We start from the raw sequence: 15,549 nt of genomic DNA on the forward strand, positions 1-15,549 counted from the left end.
CATCAGTATATAAAAAAAAAAAGTCGGCAAACCCCTTTAAGGCTACGTTCACACTTGCGTTGTTTTCCGGTATTGAGATCCAACAGAGGATCTCAATACCGGGGGAAAAAAACATTCCATTTAGTCCTCATACATTCTGAATGGAAAGCGATCCGTTCAGGATGTCTTCTGCTCCGTCAGCATTCCATTTTGTGACCGGACCGCTGCAAGCTACTGTTTTATATCCGGTCATAAAAACGGATCCGGCACTGAAAACAATGTAAGTCAGTGGTGTCTAAAAAACCGTTTTGATTTCACACAACCGCATCCTAACAGAACGGATGCATCCTGATGTGCAAAATCAAAACAGATCCGTTTAATTCCGCTATTGAGACCGTCTGCCAGATCTTAATACCAGAATTAACAACACAAGTGTGAAAGTAGCCTAAATCTGTCCATCCCATGTAATGTATTCCCGGGTGTGCGGACAAATAAACGCATTCCCTCTTACTAATTACAGATATCACCATTTGCATTTTGCATGGCATCACCCATCACGTGCCACATGTCAAAGCCTAAATCCCAGCATAGGCCAAAATGATGCCCTATGATGTGAACCCTTCTACCAGACACTGTTCAGCTGACGGCTATTCTTCCTGAGCCACCATGCACGCTTGGTTCTGCTGGGCATGCATGTGTCCTGAATGGGGGGAGGGGAATAAGCCGCTGTCAAGACACCTCTGGGGGGCTTATCTCCCCTGAGAATCGGGGTTGAAATTCAGAGTATCTGATTACCCTTTCCCCCCCACATTATCTGTCGGGGGAGACTTTTTGGGAGGTCTCTTAGGCCCCTTTCACTCGAGCGTCACGGATAAGGTTCGGATGCGTTCAGTGAAACTCGCACCATTTTGCAAGCAAGTTTAGTCAGTTTTGTCTGCGATTGCGTTCAGTTTTTTTCTGCACGGGTGCAATGCGTTTTGAAGCGTTTTTCACACGCGTGATAAAAAACTGAAGGTTCCGGATGAAAAAAGTTTTTCACTGAAGCCTCATTAACTTCTATGGGGCCAGGGCTGCGTGAAAAACGCAGAATATAGAACATGCTGCGATTTTCACACAACGCAGAACTGATGCGTGAAAAAAAAACGCTCATGTACACAGACCCATTGAAATGAATGGGTCAGGATTCAGTGCGGGTGCTATGCGTTCACCTCACGCATTGCACCCGCGCGGAAAACTCGCTGGTGTGACAGGGGCCTTATACATTTGATAGTCAGCGAAATCAGTGGGTTGCTATAATGTACACTCACCTAAAGAATTATTAGGAACACCTGTTCTATTTCTCATTAATGCAATTATCTAGTCAACCAATCACATGGCAGTTGCTTCAATGCATTTAGGGGGGTGCTCCTGGTCAAGACAATCTCCTGAACTCCAAACTGAATGTCAGAATGGGAAAGAAAGGTGATTTAAGCAATTTTGAGCGTGGCATGGTTGTTGGTGCCAGACGGGCCGGTCTGAGTATTTCACAATCTGCTCAGTTACTGGGATTTTCACGCACAACCATTTCTAGGGTTTACAAAGAATGGTGTGAAAAGGGAAAAACATCCAGTATGCGGCAGTCCTGTGGGCGAAAATGCCTTGTGGATGCTAGAGGTCAGAGGAGAATGGGCCGACTGATTCAAGCTGATAGAAGAGCAACGTTGACTGAAATAACCACTCGTTACAACCGAGGTATACAGCAAAGCATTTGTGAAGCCACAACACGCACAACCTTGAGGCGGATGGGCTACAACAGCAGAAGACCCCACCGGGTACCACTCATCTCCACTACAAATAGGAAAAAGAGGCTACAATTTGCACGAGCTCACCAAAATTGGACTGTTGAAGACTGGAAAAATGTTGCCTGGTCTGATGAGTCTCGATTTCTGTTGAGACATTCAAATGGTAGAGTCCGAATTTGGCGTAAACAGAATGAGAACATGTATCCATCCTCTGATGGCTACTTCCAGCAGGATAATGCACCATGTCACAAAGCTCAAATCATTTCAAATTGGTTTCTTGAACATGACAATGAGTTCACTGTACTAAAATGGCCCCCACAGTCACCAGATCTCAACCCAATAGAGCATCTTTGGGATGTGGTGGAACGGGAGCTTCGTGCCCTGGATGTGCATCCCTCAAAGATCCATCAACTGCAAGATGCTATCCTATCAATATGGGCCAACATTTCTAAAGAATGCTATCAGCACCTTGTGGAATCAATGCCACGTAGAATTAAGGCAGTTCTGAAGGCAAAAGGGGGTCCAACACCGTATTAGTATGGTGTTCCTAATAATTCTTTAGGTGAGTGTATATGGGGGTCCTATATACTTGGATAAAAAAGTGCCACTCCATACAGCTCTATGGGCGACCCGGAGACTGCCAAATGTGCTACCTGAAGAACGCACAGGATAGAACACCGCAGTCACCCTCTCCCCAACATGAAGTGGCTGATAACATGGAACAACAGCTGATTTTGGATAGCACACTTAGGCCTCTTGCACACGAACGTGTCCGCCACGTGGCCGTGCTGCGGCCCGCAAATTGTGGGCCGCAATGCATAAACACCAACCGTGGTGCAGCCGCAGCAGATCCGCCCGTTCCACAAAAAGATAGTACATGTTCTATCTTTTTGCAGAACGAAAGTACGGGACGAAACCCCACGGGTAGCACTGTGTAGTGCTTCAGTAAGTTTCCGTTCCGCATCTCCGGATTTGCGGGCCCATTCAAGTGAATGGGTCCTCATCCGTGATGCGGAATGCCCACAGAACGGCGCCCCCTTGTATTGCGAATCCGCAAATGCCGTCCGCAATGCGGCCACGGAGCGCACACGTTCGTGTGAAAGAGGCCTTAGGGCTGTATCACACCAACAGATCATCTGACCAATATCTGTCCAATCAGACCAATAGTTGGTGTGTATAACAAAAGATCTCTGTGATCAATTATTGGTCAGATAATCTGTTGGTGTAATACAGCCCTAAATGTCGATAATAAATACTTCAGATTGAGTGCTCCTTTACCAGGATCAACCCTATTAAACCAGGCATAAAGCCTGGTAGGGTTGATCATGCTGTGTAAAACGACACCTGTCTTTCCTTTGTAGGTTCCGGCGTTGTGGAGACATTCATACTTTTATTCCTATGCAAATGAGGAATTGGAGCACCAAGAGGCGGGTTTCACATCTAGCGCTGAGTTCTCGCTCCTTCACAGATGGTAGCAATCATGGCGCTTGCGCACTCTGTCTTCTGCAGCTTGCTGAGCAGTGAAGATTTTTAGTGCGCAAGCGCCATGTTTGCTACCGTCTGCGCAGGAGCCAGAACTCACCGCTAGATTTGAGGTCCAGTGCTGTCAGTCTAAGGCCTCTTGCACACAAACGTTTTTTATTTCCGTTCACGTTCCGTTTTTTGCGTTCCGTATACGGAACTATTCATTTCAATGGATCCGCAAAAAAAATGGAAGGTATGCCTTCCGTTTCCGTATTTCCGTTCCGTTCAAAGATAGAACATGTCCTATTATTGTTTGCATAACGGACAAGGATAGCACTGTTCTATCAAGGGCCAGCTCTTCAGTTCCGCAAAAATCGGAATGCACACGGACGTCATCCGTAATTTTTTGCGGACCGCAAAATACTGAAAAAGCCATATGGTCGTGTGCAGGAGGGGAGGGGGGGTGTTTAGAGCATCAGAGGTGTCTGTACCAGGGGCGACGCTGGAGCGGTGCTCAAACCTCAGAAGCCCGCCTCTTGGTGCTCCAATTCCTCATTTCCATATGAATAAAAGTATGAATTTCTCCACAACGCCGGCACCTACAAAGGAAAGACAGGTGTCGTTTTACACAGCATGATCAACCCTACCAGGCTTTATGCTGGTTGATCCTGGTGACAGAGCCTCTTTAAATGAATTTCGTATTTTCCATTAGAAACCATCATAGCTGCTTGGCATTGTGCAGGGGTCGTTACAGCAGAATTAAAGGGGTTCTTTATGATTAATAAATAGTCTATTGCATTTAGCACATACGCTGAGAACATCTTATGGTCACTGTCATTACTGTATCATCCACTTGGAGCACATCCAGTGTTAGTAAACACAAACAGTGTAGTCAAAGTCCACTGCTAGGCTCCAAATGGCATTGTACAGTATACAGCAGTAAGGCCGCGTTCACACCTCTGGTTAGGCATTCCGGTAGTCAGTTCAGGCAGAGGAGCAGACTAGCAGAATTACTATACCCAGCATACCCCGACACCACTGGCTCCTCAGGGCTCATGCGCACGAACGTATTTTCTTTTCGTGTCTGTTCCGGTTTTTTTTGCGTACCGTATGCGGAACTATTCACTTCAATGGGTCCGGAAAAAAAAACAGAATTTACTCAGTGTGCATTCCGTTTCCGTATGTGGGTATTTCCGTTCTGCCAAAAAATTTAACATGTCCTATTATTGTCCGCATTACGGACAAGGATAGTACTGTTCTATTAGGGGCCAGCTGTTCCGTTCTGCAAAATACGGAATGCACACGGATGTTATACATATTTTTTGCAAACCACAAATTACATACGGTCGTGTGCATGAGCCCTCATTCACTATAATGGGATCCTGTTGGTTTCTGGACTAAATGCCAGCATTTATGCTGGAAAGCTACTGGATCTCATTATACATACCTCCTAACCGTCCCGGATTCGGCGGGACAGTCCCAGATTTCAGTGGCTGTCCCGCGGTCCCAGTACGGGTGAAATATGTCCCGCTTTCTCGCAGCTGTCTCTGCTTCCATAGGAAGCAGCTATCTCTGTAATGATGAAGCAAGGAGCCTACCAGGAGCTCCGTGTGTCCTGTTGGTGTTGCTGCTGCTGAGGAACGAGGTGAGCATGTGGAGTTTTTTTTTTTTTTTTTTTACTGCCTGTGAATGGGGCACAGCTGGGCATATTATTTTTTTTTTAATTTTTTTTTGTAAAGGTAGTAGATGTATTGATTATATTTGCTCAGACAATTCCCCCCTACAGCGGGAGCCTCTATGCGTATATAGATTGGATGGATCTGACACCAAGCGCTTCCACTTTTGACACGATGTGTAATTTTCTCTGAATGCACCTGCACTTTGCGGAATCCGCCCAAGAACACCCCCACGCCCGGCTCCAGCGCTGTGGAACTCCAAAGGGAGAGGCAGAGCCGACACACATAAAAACTATAACAGTGTGAGAGGCCGCGGTCGACAGATTCGACTCGGGACCCTCACGCTGCCTACACACTCTGAAAAGGCTTACCCGCACTTACTAAAGTGGCGACCCCTCTAGGGGGCCACCACACCAAGCACTTGCACTTTTGGCACAACTTACAATTTACAATTTTTTCTGAACGCACTTGCACTCTGTGGAATCTGCCTTAGAACACCCCCAAGCCCGGCTCTAGCGCTGTGGCACGCCTAGGGGAGGGGCGGAGCCGACAGAGGGACGGCGCTCTGCGTCTTTACGCCGCATCACACATAAAAAATGTACACGTACCACGGACGGGTCCGGCGGACGGGTCCGGTGGTCCAGGGGACACGCCCGTCTGAGCCCGTCCGGGCCAGAAGGGACCAGAGAAACCAGAGCGGTCACCCTGGGTCGCATACCTCAGATCTGCGAATCAAGTACGATTCACAACAACTGCTGGCACTACAAAACAGGGGCACAGATATCCCTGGTGCTATTTTAACCAAAGCTTTTAAACCTAAGATTTTAAAAACGCCTATTCTTAACCATTCGCCACAAACCATAGATAGCACAGACCCAAAATATCCAGAACAAAATAAACGGCCCCCGAAAAGAAAATCCCTCCACACTGACCTAAGATGTGCCTTAATCTAGATAAGATCTAGATCGGCAGTTAAGAATAAATATGAAATTCGCGACCTATGCATAGATAGAAACTATGAATGTCTGTTCATTACGGAATCATGGTTTACAGAAAAGTCCAGGGTAGACATCGGGGAAATTCTCCCACCAGACTACAACATCATCATAAAGAATAGGTCGAACAAACAGGGGGGAGGGATAGCGATTGTACATAAAAACACAATAAAAATAACAGAAATTAACCTTCCTACGGAAAACCCATCATGGGAAACACTCATAGCACGTCTGACGTTAGAAAATAAATATACAATAATAACAGCGTTATGTTACAGACCCCCAGGACCCCGCACTCATTTCACAGACAACTTCATAGAAACGGCCACGGATCTCACAATAAAACATCATAGACTTCTTATTCTAGTGGACCTTAACCTTTGGTTCAACGATAAGCAAGATACCTCAGCCCAAAAAGTCACCACACAGTTCGACTTAGCCCAACTTACCTTAAGGGTTGACAAACCCACACATAAAGCGGGTCACTTGCTCGATCCGATTTTTGAAAAAAATCTAAATTTAACGGTAGAAGATCCAGAAGAATTGCCCTGGACTGACCACAGACTCATAGCCTTTGAACTCCACATCCCTATTAACACGAAGCAGCTAACCACAGGAGAAAAAAAAAATTGGCGAAGAAATAACAACAACCTGACATATGACAAAATCCTACCTACCTTAGAAGAATACATCAGCAAAATTGATCTCAATCTGCCCTGTGAGAAACTCACATTACAATTTGACGACATCGTCAAAAAAACGGCGGACCAACATGCCCCCTTGAGACTGGTAAAGAAATCAGGGAAAAAAGCACCGTGGTATACGAGAGAACTAAAAATAGTGAAAATAGAATGCAACAGACTAGAGAGGGCATGGAGGAAAAACCCGATAGAAGAATCACAGCTAAAATATAAGACCCAACTGACGATTTACCACAAAGCAATCTTTAAGGCCAAACAAGACCATTTTGCTAGCGAGATCGAAAACGCTGCTCAAAAGCCTAAAAAGATCTTTCAGATCATTTTCGATCTAGCTAACCCTGATGGCCTCAAAACCACTATCCCCGAATCCCAAGACCTCTGCAACGACATCTCGAAATTTTTTAAACAAAAAGTTGATGACATCCAAAACGACATCTTGCTAGCTCAACAGGCAACTGTTCCCCCCATAGAGAACAACGTGATAAACCCCACCCACACCTTTACTCTATGCCCTTTAAAACTTGAAGACCTAACTAAAAGCATGAAAAATATGTCCAAAGCAACTTATCCCCTCTCCAATATCCAAACTAAATCTCTTATTGAATGCACGACCACCATTGCCCCGTTAATTCTAAGAATTATAAATGACTCCTTTCTCAGTGGTAACGTCCCTGAGACTCTCAAGTTAGGAATCATAACTCCCCTCCTCAAGAAACCAGGAGCAGACATAAATATGATGGCCAATTTCAGACCGATTACCAACATCCACCTAATAGCTAAAATTATGGAGATAGCAGTGGCAAGCCAACTCCAGCTGCACGTAGAACAGCATCGACTTCTAGATGAACATCAGTCGGGCTTCAGGCCAACACACAGCACGGAATCAGCCCTGGTCAGCCTTTGGGATGAAGCCCTAGGGGTCGCTGACGAGGGAGGGGGGACTTGGCTGGTTCTCCTAGACATGTCGGCAGCCTTCGACACTATCAGCCATTCCATCCTCCTAAATAGATTAAAAGCTGACATTGGAGTAGATAACCACGGACTGGCCTGGTTTGACTCTTTCCTGAAAAACAGAGCTCAGAGAGTCAAACTGGGCTCATTCTTTTCCCCAGTCGAGAAGGTGGAGTGGGGAGTCCCTCAGGGATCTCCCCTCTCGCCATTACTCTTCAACATTTATGTCCGACCTCTGCTCGCCATTCTGAAGGAGTATAACATCAGCTATGAGTCTTATGCGGACGATACACAGATCCTTTTGAGAGTATCGAAATCCGCTGATGACTATAAACTCATGCAAGAAGGACTAAATAAGGCCAGGAACTGGCTAGCACATAACCACCTCAAACTCAACCCGACCAAGACTGAGCTTATTGCACTACATAAAACACCTGAGGCTGCCGCCCCGTCTATCTTTGGGGAAAACGTTGCCATCGCCACACAAGGAAAGAGTCTGAGGATAATTTTGGATCAAGAAATGAGCCTCCGTCCCCAGATTAAAGAAGTAATACGGAAAGCAAACTTCGCCCTATTCCTTCTAAAAAAAGCCCTACCGTTTCTCCCCAACACATGCAGACAGGTCGTGGTGGGAGCGCTAGTCAACTCCCACCTGGACTACGGCAATGCAATGTATGCGGGGCTACCAGAGAAAGATCTGAGAGCTCTGCAACTCTGTCAAAACAGAGCGATCCGGCTCATCAAGAAACTAGACTGGACAGACTCTGTTACAAAAGCACGCAGGGAACTCCACTGGCTCCCAGTGAAAGAGAGAGTGCAGTTTAAGCTGTGCTGCTTAACACACAAAGCCCTCCACAAAACAGGCCCTATCTATCTGCAAAAAAAGATAACACGTTACCATCCTCCTAGAGAACTGAGATCCACCTCAGCCTCCCTTCTGTCGGTGCCAAGAACCCGCCTCAAGACAAGGGGGACCAGACGTTTCTCAGCATTAGCCCCCAAGATCTGGAACTCCCTCCCAGAACATATCAGAACAACATCAGATTACCTGGAATTTAGGAAGCTGGTTAAGACCTGGCTATTTGTGTAGGATGACGTAGGGGCTCACAAATATAGCCGTCCACAAGCGCTTCGATCGGATTGAGTTCCTCTAGAGCGCTATACAAGGACTTAGTAACATAACATAACATATTACTGCCTGTGAAGGGAACACTTTACTGGGCATATTACTGTCAGTGGGCACTTTACTGGCCATATTACTGTCAGGGGGCACTTTACTGGGCATAATAATATTAGGGGCACTTTACTGGGCATATCACTGTCAGGGGACAGATAACTGGACATAACTACTGTGAGGGAGCACAAATCTGGCCATAGCTCCTGTACGGGGGCACATATCTGGCCATAACTACTGTGTGGGGGCACATATCTGGCCATAACTACTGTGAGGGGGCACATATCTGGGCATCACTGCTGTGAGGGGGCACATATCTGGCCATAACTACTGTGAGGGGAACATATCTGGGCATCACTACTGTGAGGGGGCACATATCAGACCATAACTACTGTGAGGGGGCACATATCTGACCATAACTACTGTGAGGGGGCACATATCTGACCATAACTACTGTGAGGGGGCACATATCTGGCCATAACTACTGTGAGGGGCACATATCTGGGCATCACTACTGTGAGGGGGCACATATCTGACCATAACTACTGTGAAAGGGCACATATCTGGCCATAACTACTGTGAGGGGGCACATATCTGGGCATCACTACTGTGAGGGGGCACATATCTGGCCATAACTACTGTGAGGGGGCACATATCTGGCCATAACTACTGTGAGGGGGCACATATCTGGGCATCACTACTGTGAGTGGCACATATCTGGGTATATTACTGTGAGGGGGCACAATGTGGGCATAACTACTGTGTGGTGGTATAAAGGAGGAATAATTACTATGTGGGGGCATTTAGGGGACTGGGTGGTATTTGGTGTTTAGTTATGTTTTGGGTGGAGTTGAGGCGTGGCCTAGTGAGGAAAAAATTTGGGAGGTATGCATTATAGTCAATGGGGATCTGGCAGTATCTTGCTGCACCAGATACAGTAACTCCAGTAGTTTATTCCTTTGCCGGAACAGGCTGCCGGATTACCTTTAACGGAAATATGAACCTACCCTTAGTAATCTTTGTATAAGGGCTCATGCACCCAACCGTTGTTCTTTATGATCCCCAAAACACAGATACCGGCCGCGTGCGTTACTCATTTTGAAGAACGTAATGGCCAACCCATAGTAGAACAGTCCTATCCTTGTCCGTAATGTGGACAATAATAGGACATGTTTTTTATTGTTGTTTTTTTTTGCTGAATGGACATACAGACACGGAAAGCACACAGAGTCATTTCTGTTTTTTGCGGCCCCATTAAAGTGACTGGTTCCGCATAGGGGCCGCAAAAAATGGAACAGAGCCCTAATGCACAGTTCATTTCCTCATTATTTACTAGATCTTTGCTTGCTGTCAGTGAATGACAACATCTTGTCTGCATACAGAAGCTGAAAAAACGCATACCGGCCTTTAGACTGGCAGATCAGCAAGCGATTGTCGGGACAGAAGTTATTACATCCGCTGCTATTACATCCGATCACTATGCCATTGCTCGTCCCCATGTTGTCTAGTGGTTTGCCAGCGGCAAACGACGATTTTTAAGCATGTTTAAAAATCACAATTGCCCGATGAGCCAGCGTTTGCTTGTTTATCAGGTAATCGGCAGCAGTATTACACTGCCAGATCAAAGCTAATGAGCGTTCATATGAACGCTCATTAGCAGTCATCTGTTGAAAAATCGTCAGGTGTAATAGGGAGTCTGTCACCACTATATGACCATATACAGCACTTACATGGCTGTAGCACAGCTATACATGATTCTAATGGTACCTTTGTTATATTCTTTAGACATCCAGAAGCAGGAAAAACAACGTTTATTTCATATGCAAATGAGCACCCGCAAGTGCCCAGGGGCGGCATTCCGTGTGTAGGTGCCCAGGGGCGGCGTTCCGTGTGTAGGTGCCCAGGGGCGGCGTTCCGTGTGTAGGTGCCCAGGGGCGGCGTTCCGTGTGTAGGTGCCCAGGGGCGGCGTTCCGTGTGTAGGTGCCCAGGGGCGGCGTTCCGTGTGTAGGTGCCCAGGGGCGGCGTTCCGTGTGTAGGTGTCCAGGCTGCTCTGCCTTTTTAACCGTTACTCCTCCCCCAGCCTCTTCCCTTGCCCACCCTCCTATTCCCTTGTATCATCCCTAGGTCCGGCCGAGATCCCGCGCCCCTGGGCACTTGCGGGTGCTTATTTGCATATGAAATAAACGCAAAAAACCCTGTTAGGAGATGTTGAGCGTTATTCTTCAGTTTTTCTTCACGTGCTTGAAAAATGCATCAAAATGGAATGCACCCACATGGGAAAAAATTGAAGCACTGAGCGCAACCGCGGAAAAAAATTATTGAACTTACGTGCAAACCATCAGGTTTTTTTCCTGAACATCATTCCGTATTGCTCGTGTGAAAGAGCCCTAAAGGGGTTATCCCATGATTAATGTAAAAAATTAAAATCAGACATCATATAGTAATGACAATCTCTTTCTACAACCAGCCCTGTACCTCACATGGGCCCAGAGATTTCCACATTCATTGCCCCAATTATTATTCTAGACTTATTTCAAGCTGGCAGCTCAGGGGACGTGTCCTTTCTGCCGCAGCTGTCTACCCATCACAGCTCAGGGGTGTGTCCTTTATGCTCCAGCTCTTTTTCTGTAAGGGTACTTTCACACTAGCGTTTTTCTTTTCCGGCATAGAGTTCCATCACAGGGGCTCAATACCGGAAAAGAACTGATCAGTTTTATCCTAATGCATTCTGAATGGAGAGTAATCTGTTCAGGATGCATCAGGATGTCTTCAGTTCAGTCTTTTTGACTGATCAGGCAAAAGTTAAAACCGTAGCATGCTACGGTTTTATCTCCAGCGAAAAAAACTGAAGACTTGCCAGAATGCCGGCATTTTTCCCCATAGGAATGTATTAGTGCCGGATCCGACGAAAGAACTGCTTGCCGGATCACACTGCTGCAAGTGTGAAAATAGGTAATAGAATGAAAAACCGCACTCAATTCAGTAGTCTCTGGTGCCAATCAAGGGCTGGGAACAGCAAGTGTATATATAGTGAAAATTGAGGCACTCAGATTTAGGTTGTTGCAATCAAAACTTTTTTTTATTATTTTTTCAAGTTTTTGCAGTAGTTTCATCCAAAAGCCCAATATTGGTCCTTGGTACAAGTGGAAGGCTGAAAAGTCAGCCTGAATTTGTGGGAGGGGCATCTTACCTTCTTAAGCTCCAGCCCCCAGCTCCTCAGGGCGCTTCTGGTCATAGCTGGATAGGGAGTCGCTTGCTCTGGTACTGCATCCGTGCACGTCGTGAGTTGCTTCATCTGCTTCGTTTCATTTTCCATACACCGCTGTTCACGTCTTCAGGAGAGGTAAATAATGTGCGATGATGCTCCCTGCTCCACAAGGGCTCCTCCAGCGGCGGTCACACACTTCCGGCTCTCTGGGTCAGCGTGCGTTCCAGCGTGGAACGCACGCCGATATACATTCCTGGTCCTAACAATTTTTCACCTCCCTCCTGAGGCAGCAGGGGGGGCAGGGTCCGGCCTGCGGGTTACCCCCTCCACAAGGCCTCCCCCGTCCCGTCTTTTGCTTGGGCGCTGTTGCAGCCCGGCATGCGTTCCAGCGTGGAGCGCACGCCAGAAATCCTCCGCCAGGCCTGGGCTCCGGTCACGTGTTCGGCGTGCGTTCCAGAGTGGAGCGCACGCCGGAATCTTCACTCAGGCCCGGCGGACTTAATCTACCTGGCGGCTCCAGTGTGGCGGCTCCAGTGTAGGTAAATTCTGTCCCACACCCGGGTCTCCCGCCCCACTTACTACTTGGGACGGGTGGGCCCCGTCCCCCAGTCTACCCGGTCACCCCCCTGCACATTCCATTACGAACCATCTACTTCCGGGGCTAGATGGCGGTGTGTTCCAGGGTGGAACACACGTCAAAACAGGCCATATACGAAGTAAATAGGGGTATCTAGCCCCTGGGCAACAACGGCCCATGTCTACAAACAGCCAAAAAAAAAAAATAATAATTTTTAAAACCCTCAGCAGGATTATCCAACAACCAGCTATCTCATACGCACTCCCGCCATGCCACGCAGCGCCAGGTGGGAGGAAGACAAAGTCATCCTCGGTCCCCTCATATAGGGGGGGGGCTCCCGGGTCCCCGCTGGGCTGGAAGGGCGCTAGTTTCTGTGCGATGGTCAAAGAGAGCTGGGGGTATCACCACGAGTACACTAGGTCGTCATCACATGCCATACGCAACCAGCGGTCACTAAACGCTCACTGCAGTCATCTGTTCTATGGTGGCGACAGGGCCACATGATATATGTATGTGCTTTCACGTTATATGCTGTTGTCTCCCTGCTCTACTGGTTCGCCCAGGCTCTCATCTACCTTTTTCTCCTGGTTCGCCCAGGCTCACACCTACCTCTGCCTCCTGGATCGCCCAGGCACGCAACTACCTCTGTCTCCTGGTTCGCCCAGGCTCATACCTACCTCTGCCTCCTGGATCGCCCAGGCTTGCAACTACCTCTGTCTCCTGGTTCTCCCAGGCTCATACCTACCTCTGTCTCCTGGTTCGCCCAGGCACGCAACTACCTCTGTCTCCTGGTTCGCCCAGGCTCATACCTACCTCTGCCTCCTGGATCGCCCAGGCACGCAACTACCTCTGTCTCCTGGTTCGCCCAGGCTCATAGCTACCTCTGCCTCCTGGATCGCCCAGGCTCACAACTACCTCTGTCTCCTAGTTCGCCCAGGCACGCAACTACCTCTGTCTCCTGGTTCGCCCAGGCTCATACCTACCTCTGCCTCCTGGATCGCCCAGGCACGCAACTACCTCTGTCTCCTGGTTCGCCCAGGCTCATACCTACCTCTGCCTCCTGGATTGCCCAGGCACTCACCTACTTCTGTCTCCTGGATCACCCAGGCTCACACCTACCTCTGTCTCCTGGACCACCCAGGCTCACACCTACCTCTGTCTCCTGGATCGCCCAGGCTCACACCTACCTCTGTCTCCTGGATCGCCCAGGCTCACACCTACCTCTGTCTCCTGGATCGCCCAGGCTCACACCTACCTCTGCCTCCTGGATCGCCCAGGCTCACACCTACCTCTGCCTCCTGGATCGCCCAGGCTCATACCTACCTCTGTCTCCTGGATCGCCCAGGCTCACACCTACCCCTGTCTCCTGGTTCACCCAGGCCTGTCATCCTCCCCAGTTATGTTCTCTTTCCCTTCCAAACTTTATGGATTTGTCCTCTCAGGAACGTGTTCTGACCGTTCACTTGTACGACATTTGGACCAAGGTCAGGTGACCCAAGACATCAGTACAGGTAGTAGCCTCTAATCCCAGGTACGTTACTCAGACCGACACAAGCCTTCTCGCAGGCACCGGTCGTACTACGTTCCGGTCACATATAGTTATTGCATATTTTTCCTGGAACAGTCTGGTTATGTATTCCCCTGAATCACTCAGGTTTAGGTATTGGCCTGAATCGCTCAGGCTTCTGTATTTTCCCTGGTCTCTCAGTGGGTAGGTAGTGGCCAGGTCCACCCAGGTTCAGGGTAATGCCCGACGCACCCAGGATCCGTCATCGTCACGAAAGGTGTAGGTAAGCGCCTGATTCGCTCAGGATTCCATGTTGCCGGAACCGCTCAGGATTCAATGTATTTGCCTGAATCGCTCAGGTTCCATGCATCTGCCTGGAACGCTCAGGGGTTTCTCAGCAGGGTCCGGCTGGTTCCTGGTTACCCGGTTCGTGTCCTGCATGTCTGGATTTCTGTTTCCCGCAGGTCTTGTTGCATGCAGCATGACTTCGGGCCCTAATTCTGGCAGTTCAGGGTCTTCCAGCAGTTGGCCATGACGCCCAGGCTGCATCCTGGTTCTCCGTCGCTTCATTCCAGTACCAGATCACACCTCTCTCCGGGTCTCGTACCAACGCAAGCTTATTTTCAGGTAAGCAGGGCCTCAGGCCACCGGAATTTCGATCCATCCTCAATTGTGTCGCAGGGCTTCTCCATGTCCGGTCATTCCACTGTGCCAGGTTTCAGGTAAGGTCCAGCCGTGTGGCGGCTTTACGCTCCTCCGCAGCTCAGAGCCTTCCTTCATTCATCACGATCCTCCATTTCTAGGTCTTCAGTATCCCCGGAGAGTTGGCAGCGCTGTCCGCGGATTCGGGTAGGTTGCGATCCTTTTTATACCACGGTCATTCCTGTTTCCTTTCTGCTCTCGCCCGGTCACTCGGCCACCGCTTAAAAAAAATAAATAAATAAATAAAAAAATAAAATAAAATAGAATAAAATAAAAAAAAGGGAAAATATATATATACACTGTTTAAAAAAAATAAAGGGAACACTTAAACAACACAATGTAACTCCAAGTCAATCACACTTCTGTGAAATCAAACTGTCCACTTAGGAAGCAACACTGAGTGACAATCAATTTCACATGCTGTTGTGCAAATGGGATAGACAACAGGTGGAAATTATAGGCAATTAGCAAGACACCCCCAATAAAGGAGTGGTTCTGCAGGTGGTGACCACAGACCACTTCTCAGTTCCTATGCTTCCTGGCTGATGTTTTGGTCACTTTTGAATGCTGCCGGTGCTTTCACTCTAGTGGTAGCATGAGACGGAATCTACAACCCACACAAGTGGCTCAGGTAGTGCAGCTTATCCAGGATGGCACATCAATGCGAGCTGTGGCAAGAAGGTTTGCTGTGTCCAGGGCCGCTGATAGGCCAGTACAGCTGGCCCAGTTGTACCGGGCCCGGCTGGCAGGGGGGCCCGGGCTGCCGACTCCCGAGCCCAGAGGCGGCTCTTCCATTAGGCCACTTAGGCCACCGCCTAAGGCCTCGCGCTGGTG

The sequence above is a fragment of the Bufo bufo genome, chromosome 6 (genome assembly GCF_905171765.1).
Source record: "Bufo bufo chromosome 6, aBufBuf1.1, whole genome shotgun sequence".
NCBI classification, from domain to species: domain Eukaryota; kingdom Metazoa; phylum Chordata; class Amphibia; order Anura; family Bufonidae; genus Bufo; species Bufo bufo.